This window comes from Thermobia domestica, chromosome 13 (assembly GCF_964235325.1).
Source record: "Thermobia domestica chromosome 13, izTheDome1.hap1.1, whole genome shotgun sequence".
Lineage (NCBI taxonomy): Eukaryota > Metazoa > Arthropoda > Insecta > Zygentoma > Lepismatidae > Thermobia > Thermobia domestica.
The window spans coordinates 34,658,404-34,666,342 of record NC_137466.1 but is presented as its reverse complement, the minus strand read 5'-3'; the positions used below and the strand labels follow the sequence as shown (position 1 = coordinate 34,666,342).

The following is a 7,939-nucleotide window of genomic DNA, read 5'->3' as shown; positions in this document are numbered from 1 at the left end:
ATGATAGTTGCAGTGAAAGATATGGCCTATGCCAATTGAAAGAGCTGTAACAGAGATGAGCATTCCCAAAAAATTAGCTGCCCATAGCAATAGGTTCAAGAAATATAAGGGGTGGAAGTTCGGGAAACAGCAAGGTTGGACAAGGGGGAAAAGTGCAAATTCTGCAAAATAAAAAAAAGGGGGCACGGCAAAATACAATGCTGACAAGTGATGTATAGAAAGAGACTTGCCACAATAGGGGACAAATGAAGGCCACCAGTAGGGTTAACAGTGCTGCCAACTGCAATGAAAAGTACATGTTTTCCAAAGAGCACTATATGAATTGAGTGCAATATTCAGTGTCATGTAGAACATAAGTTATGACGTGTATAATCAGTGCTACAATCTAACAAAAGAAAATAGAAAAAACAGAAGTACGAAAAATACGGAAAAGACGAAGTTGGCCATAATGCGCCACATTTGATCACGAGCTGTGCATATTAGAATGAACAAAACAAGAAGCACCAACTATGCAGGAAACCGACGTACCTAGACTCGAAAAGGAAAACTAGTTCCAAAGTTGGCAGCACTGGCCATGAAAATCCAGACAAGTCTAATATAGTTAGGCCACTCGCTTCACAAAAAGAAAATTTCGGCAAGAGGCATTAGCCTTCGCATCATTTGTACTATTACATGCTCGTCCACATTGTACGTGCAATTGTTCGATGAGACAATGGTCCAAACAGAAGATACATTTGCAGTGAGCACAGCGGAATACTGCCAATCCGTCATACATGGTACAATGATCGCCTGTGAATGTCTCGAAACAGTACTCTAGAGATGTCGGAACCTTTGGTGGTCTTTCTATCTCATATCCACACCAGTAGAAAGCAAACATAATCAAAGGCTTGATCTGCTGTGTGTTGCTGTCTGCAGTACTATCACCGCCTATATGATGTATCCAGAGTGTCCCACCTAACTCTGTGACTGAAATAGTTTCAAAGCGAAAAAAATGTGACACATCCAGCTGTGCAGGAATGTACCCATGTCAGCGGGCGAGAAACTTCTGTAAGACGCAAGTGCCCCCAAGTACCCCATCATAGGGTCCCAGGGGCCAACTTCAAACTTTCAAATAGCACCATCGGTCGAGTTATATTTCTTTCGATAAATCATGGAATATGCAACAACGCATATCAGAAATATTTATTATATGGGATTTCAAAATGGCCGCCAAAAATATCTACTCGGTGACAAGAACAACGTGCATTTTTGGCGGCCATTTTGAAACCCGTGCTTCATATGGCAAATGTTTCTTATAGGCGGTGTTGTATCTATCCAGAGAAATATCATCCGCCCCCTGTTCCCATTTGAAATGTTGCGGTTGACCCCTCGAGTCTTATGATGAGGACCCTGGGGACTTGCTTCTTACAAAGTTTTATTGGCCCTCGACATGAGTACATTCCTGTGCAATTGGATTTGCAACATCTCTTTTCGCTTCGCAGCAATTTGAGATCACAATGTTCGATACCATGTTTAGACACAACATATATTTGTGGCGGCTATTTTAAAAACATGCTTCATATAGCAACTGGCTTCATGCACAACTGGATCCGTCACATTTTTGTTTGTTTCTCAAATCTTTCAGGTCACAAAGTTTGGTGGGACACCCTGTATATTCCCACATACGACCCAACCATGACATAATGTTTACTTCTATTATAGGTTGTTGGCTCAACCCAACGATTTCATGTTCCCCGACTTCGCATTGCCTCAATCACTCTAGTATTGATGCATTCCGAGTGATGCCTGTTGCCGGAATTTTCTTTTTGTCAAGCGAGTGGCCTAACTATATTAGACTTGTCTGGATTTTCATGGCCAGTGCTGCCAACTTTGGAACTAGTTTTCCTTTTCGAGTCTAGGTACGTCGGTTTCCTGCATAGTTGGTGCTTCTTGTTTTGTTCATTCTAATATGCACAGCTCGTGATCAAATGTGGCGCATTATGGCCAACTTCGTCTTTTCCGTATTTTTCGTACTTCTGTTTTTTCTATTTTCTTTTGTTAGATTGTAGCACTGATTATACACGTCATAACTTATGTTCTACATGACACTGAATATTGCACTCAATTCATATAGTGCTCTTTGGAAAACATGTACTTTTCATTGCAGTTGGCAACACTGTTAACCCTACTGGTGGCTTTCATTTGTTCCCTATTGTGGCGAGTCTCGTTCTATACATCACTTGCCAGCATTGTATTTTGCCGTGCCCCCCCTTTTTTGCGGAATTTGCACTTTTCCCCCTTGTCCAACCTTGCTGTTTCCCGAACTTCCACCCTTTATATTTCTTGAACCTATTGCTATGGGCAGCTAATTTTTTGGGAATGCTCATCTCTGTTACAGCTCTTTCAATTGGCATAGGCCATATCTTTCACTGCAACTATCATTTTCGGAAGGTTCCCTTGTGAGTGCCATAAATCTGTCCTCGAAAAAGGCGACAGGGCTAGAAACATTCATTCCGCAGATGCGTTATGGACAGAGTTTTAAAACCTGTTTTAAATGGCTAGCCCGAATTTCTCGCACGCTGCTAACACAAACAGGAAGAAAGAGAGATCGCACTGTTGCAAATTTTCACATGAAAAAAAAGGGGGAAATGAATAACTTAATTGGAGGCTTTTAGTAAAATTATAAGCTCATATAAGGAATCCTTTATTATTGACCTGACTCCATGCAAATTTTTGTAGGGATTTGTTCATTGCTTACTGAGAAAAATTCGAAAAAAGTTCCAATGTTATTAGATAGGGGAAAACTCGAGTTGGCGAAGAGGTAGCAACAGCCTTAAGAAGCTTATACCCTGCCTTGGTGATAATGAGGACTTAACGTGTGATTGCACGGGAGAAGAGGAAAGTACATTGCACATTCATTCATCAGCTAAGCAAATCCATCATCTGCAAGTTACAATTTGCACCGCTAGAGGTCAGCAGCTTCGGTTACAAGCTCTGCAGCGCTACATCAGTGCACTTGAAACTTATAAGTCCTCTGCTGCTGCAGTGTATTTGTTTCTTTTTCTTTTGTTTTGCTAACGCCATCTAGGAAGTAAGCAAAATCAATACGGCGCTTCAACCAAAGGATTTCAATGAGGGAGTGGCCAAAGCTTACAGCAGCCAGCATCCAACAGGAGCCGCCAAGTGCAAAGTGGTGGTACACTGTGGTTGACATATTACCCTGGGGCTCTACATCACTTTCACGCAAAAAGATTTAACAGGTAAATATTAAAGTACAAATTCCATGTGTACTTCTTTTATATGTTAAGAAAATAATATTTATTACTTTATAGACATAATTATAGGAAAATTGTTCTTAATTGATTATTATTTTTTTGCTCCAATAGTATCAATTTTGACATTTTTTTTAAAAAAAGATTTTAAATATTTTGGAATTTTTATATATTTCGTAAATATTTGTAACTGTTCTTGCCAGATATATTCTGGCTTAGAAAAAACAGTTGCGTATGTGAAATTATTTTTGGAAGTTTTTGTCGAAAATTTATAAGAAAGCTATTGTCCTTAGATGAAAGATAATTTCTGCATCGTCTCCCTACTGGTTGTTCGCTATCTTGATGATCCTTGCGTCTCTTTCCTTTAAAATAGGCGCCAATAAAGAAGTAAGTTATCAGTTTCTTACGGAAAATAGGAAATATTTCATATGAACACACATAACACAATCTTTACAGTTAATCAGATAGCTAAATAACAATTTCAGTCCCCTTTAGGATAGGGTGAACTAAGGTTGACGTTTATTGAAGCATGTATAATCTCAACCGTTCTTATCGATTGACTGTACGTGTGGGAGTATTCCAGAGAGGTGAGGGGAAACACCGGGAGTTCCGCCACTTATCATGAGAGGAATAACAAAATACAATGCTACTACACCTCACTGGTTTTAAACTTTCTCACTGCGGAAACATTTTATTCTAAGATTGGAAATTTGATTTCTCTCCTCTTTTGTGCCGTGGCAGTGTTCGCTCTGAGAAGACTCCAGAAAACAGGAAACGACTGAAGACGAGATCATTAAATTTCTGATTTATTTCATATTTACTGAAATGAAATATTAATGAAACTATAGAAAGGTTTATTTGGAGAAGATGCCTTTCTATACTTTGATTGTAGTATTACTTTTTTTGTACCGGTGCTATACTAGTATGGAAATACTGCTTTAACGTGGAATCGGATGAACATTTATTCGCACCTGGGGATAGGGGAGGTACGGTGGCTCAGTGGTAGAGCGCTTACCCCCGTGTGGGAGGTTCCTTCTTCGATCCCCTGCCAAATAAGCTTCCTGCTCTTCTCCGTGAGTTTTATTGGGGGTACTCCGTTTCTCACACATTGTCATTCTACCAATTTCTTGGGGCCGCGGTGGCTCAGTGGTAGAGCGTTTACCTCTGGTGCTTGAGGTCCCGGGTTCAAACCCTGCTCCCGCCAAGTGAACTTTGTGGTGGACAAACACCGTGTGCATGGGTTTTCTCGGGGTTCTCCCGTTTCCTCCCACTTTCTTCATTCCACCATTTCATTCATTTCTCATAATCACCGTCTCCTTTAGTCTAACCGGCATAAGCGTGGGACGTAATACTCAAAGATTTCATTTCATTTTCTACCAATTCCTCCATCATTATTCATTTGCTTTATTCATCCGTTTTCCTTAACCTAAAGGGCATAATCGTGGAAAGTTAAACTGAAACATTTATCTATTCACTTAATCTTTATTATCTTATTTGTGTCTGGAATCGAACCTAGGTCTCCAGGAGAACACTAACCATTTTATTATGATGATGCACAGAATGTTTTGTGTGGAATATGATCCACCTCGTCTAAATAATAATCATAATATAAGTTATTATTATTTATTGTAAGATTTCTATCCTTGAATTTTATTATGGTCATTTTATTATGAATTCATCATTAAGCGATTCTGTTTATCATAGCCTTCTGTAAACTAGAAGACAGTCTTTCCGGAGCGCTCCGCGCACGCTTTTGGTGTACAGGATTCTGAGTTCGTTTGCCAGTGTGGGAGCAATGAACGCATTACAGTGATTCGGATTCCATCTTAAATTGTAGGTTCTTATCTTACATAACCTCGGTACTGAAAACGAACATTAAAGTTCAACAAGTTTGAACATTAATATAATCTACAGAGTGAGATTAATTAATTCGTGTTTAAGAAACATGAAGATCCATCGCTAGAGAAACAAATTTTGGCTGCTGTATTCTTTCCTGTTTCAATTGGGGGCACGGTGGCTCAATGGAAGAGTGCTTACCTCTGGTTCGTATTATCTCTGGTTCGATCCCCGGCCAGGTGTGGTGGACAACATCGTTTCCTTGGATTTTCTTGGGGTACTCCCCTTTTCTCTCGCTTTCTTATTCCAGCAATTCTTCCATTATCATTAACCAGCATTTTCCTTAGCCTAAAGGGCATAATCGTGAGACGTTAAACTGAAAGATTTATTTCCTGTTTCATGTCAGTTCACTCAAAATCATTGTGAACTGCCTTCATAAGATCCTACTTTGCATTATTCACTCATCTGCTATTAGCTTCCACCAAAGGTCTCTTTCCGACACCGTTCTAATCTAGAGGCTTCTTTGCATCCTTCGCATAATTTCCATAGGAGTAACTAACCTTTTGCCTATCTTATGCATTTATATTCTACTAAGCGTATGTGCTATTCGTGATATCAGTGCCTGTACTGTCTCAGGTTCGATAACTGGTGGGAGCAAAAAAGACTCAGTAAAAATCAAAATACGGCTTCAAATTTTACTTTAATATCAGTAGATTAGCGTCTCAAAAGTTTGAATCCTGCAGAGGAAAGTTAAACATCTATTAGTGAATGTTTTTATCCGTATGATAAACGGTGACGAAACTTAATTAATGACTTTAAATTATTAGAGAAAATACATTTATTTGTGAAGGTAATCAAAACATCTGCGAAATGATTTTGCACATATTTGATTAAAGATAATCTCGTAGCTTTACAGAAACTGTTGCAAAAAGTCTGTACAGTTAGATATTACGTACTTAGTCAATCAAAATCATCATCATCATCATAGGTATTCTGGCACTATTGGCAGGTCACTTGCCGCAACTGAGAAGCTTCCATGCTCCAGGTCTTCCGCGAACCTCTTTGTTTTCAATTTTCTGTTTTGATGTGATCCATCAATTGTAGTCTCCTTCGTCCTCTTCCTCTATTTCCTGCCACCATATCCTCTAACACGTCCCTCATAATAAGTTACTTCTTAGTTAATGTCCCAACCAGTTTCTTCCTTTTAATAATGCCTAAAATTGTTCTTTTCTCCCTCACCATCTCTAACAACCTCTCATTCGTTTTCCACTCGACCCCAGCTAATTCTCTCCATTCTTCTCCACACCCACATTTCGATAGCTTCTAGTTGTTTTTCATCATTTTCTCGTAATGTCGATGTTTCTAACCCATACAGCACAATACTCCACATGAAGCAGTTTATGAGAATTTTTCTTACGTCTTTGTTCAAGGTCCCACAAAATAGACTTTTCTTCCTCCTAAAGACTTCTTTAATCATTCCTATACTTGCTTTTATTTGACGTTCACATTTCATATCATCAGTAATAATACTACCCAGGTATCGAATAATACTACCCAGTAATAATACTACCCAGGTATCGAATAATACTACCCAGTAATAATACTACCCAGGTATCGAATAATACTACCCAGTAATAATACTACCCAGGTACTAGTCACATGTTTTATTTTCTCCCCTCCTACTTCTATATTAGACACCGACCCCTTCGTTCCAATCACCATGGCTTTTGTCTTTTTAACATTTATTCTCATCCCATATTCTTGACCTTCTTCAGGTTTTCTAACATGTTATTGATTTGCTCTTCAGACTCTGCAACAAGCGCCATTCTACCTGTCAATCAAAAGGATGCCCATAAATTAGATTTACCATTAGTAGCAAATGAACACGACAAGAGCGCTATTCTCTACTGTCTATTCCTAAGGATTTAGACTCTCATTCTTTTTACTGTTGTTATTAATATATTTTTTTTTTTACATAATACATCATTATTATCATCATAATGAATAGCCACGTGAAGCCAAAATATTGTAATTATGATTTATAACAATTGTTATAAATTCAATATTCATGTAAATTTCCCGTTTAAGTTAAATGTAATATAAGTTGATCTTTCTATTTTCTTCTTACATTGAGTCGAATTTCTTCAGAAGTTTTGAATGTCAACCTATCTGGATTCCTTCTTAGAAACAGGGGGCCGCGGTGGCTCAGTGGTAGAGCGTTCATCTCTGGTGCTTGGGGTCCCGGGTTCGATCCCAGTCCCCGCCAAGTGAACTTTGTGGTGGACAAACACCGTGTGCGCGGGTTTCCTCGGGTTCTCCCGTTTCTTTCCACTTTCTTCATTCCACCATTTCATTCATTACTCATCATCATCGTCTCTAGCCTCACCGGCATAACCATGGGACGTAAAACTAAAAGATTTCATTTCATTTTCCTTCTTAGGAACATAAGGTTTTCGCATGTGAATACTCTATCCTCCAATTCAGAATCGATATCCTCTGTACTACTCAACTCAACGGTCTTGTTCTAACAGTTATGAATTGAAAACATTTTAAATGAAATGAAATTTTTCAGTGTAACATCTTACGATTATGCCCGTAGGCTAAGGGAGCAAGTGCATGATGATGGAAGAATTAATGGAATGAGGTTGTGGGAGGAAACAATGGTATCCCGAGAAAACCCACGAGCACGATGTTGTCCACCACAAACGTACTTGGCCGGGGATTGAACCAGAGACCCCACACACCAGATGTAAGCGCTCTACCGTTGAGAAACCATGCCGCCAGGACCATTTTGAGTTTTGCTTTTGGGGAAGGGAGAGATGAAACAAGACATTCCGATACAAGTAGATTTT

General features: G+C 39.1%; 1 protein-coding gene across 1 annotated transcript in view; it reads left to right on the top strand.

The window, feature by feature from the left end:
• Positions 1–3,090: 3,090 nt before the first annotated feature.
• The window catches only part of LOC145668089 (uncharacterized), a 428,593-nt gene continuing 423,744 nt past the window's right edge, over positions 3,091–7,939 (top strand). The window contains exon 1 of the mRNA XM_081735605.1: positions 3,091–3,239. The gene's annotated coding sequence lies outside the window, so the exon portion shown is untranslated. The remainder of the gene's footprint in view (positions 3,240–7,939) is intronic.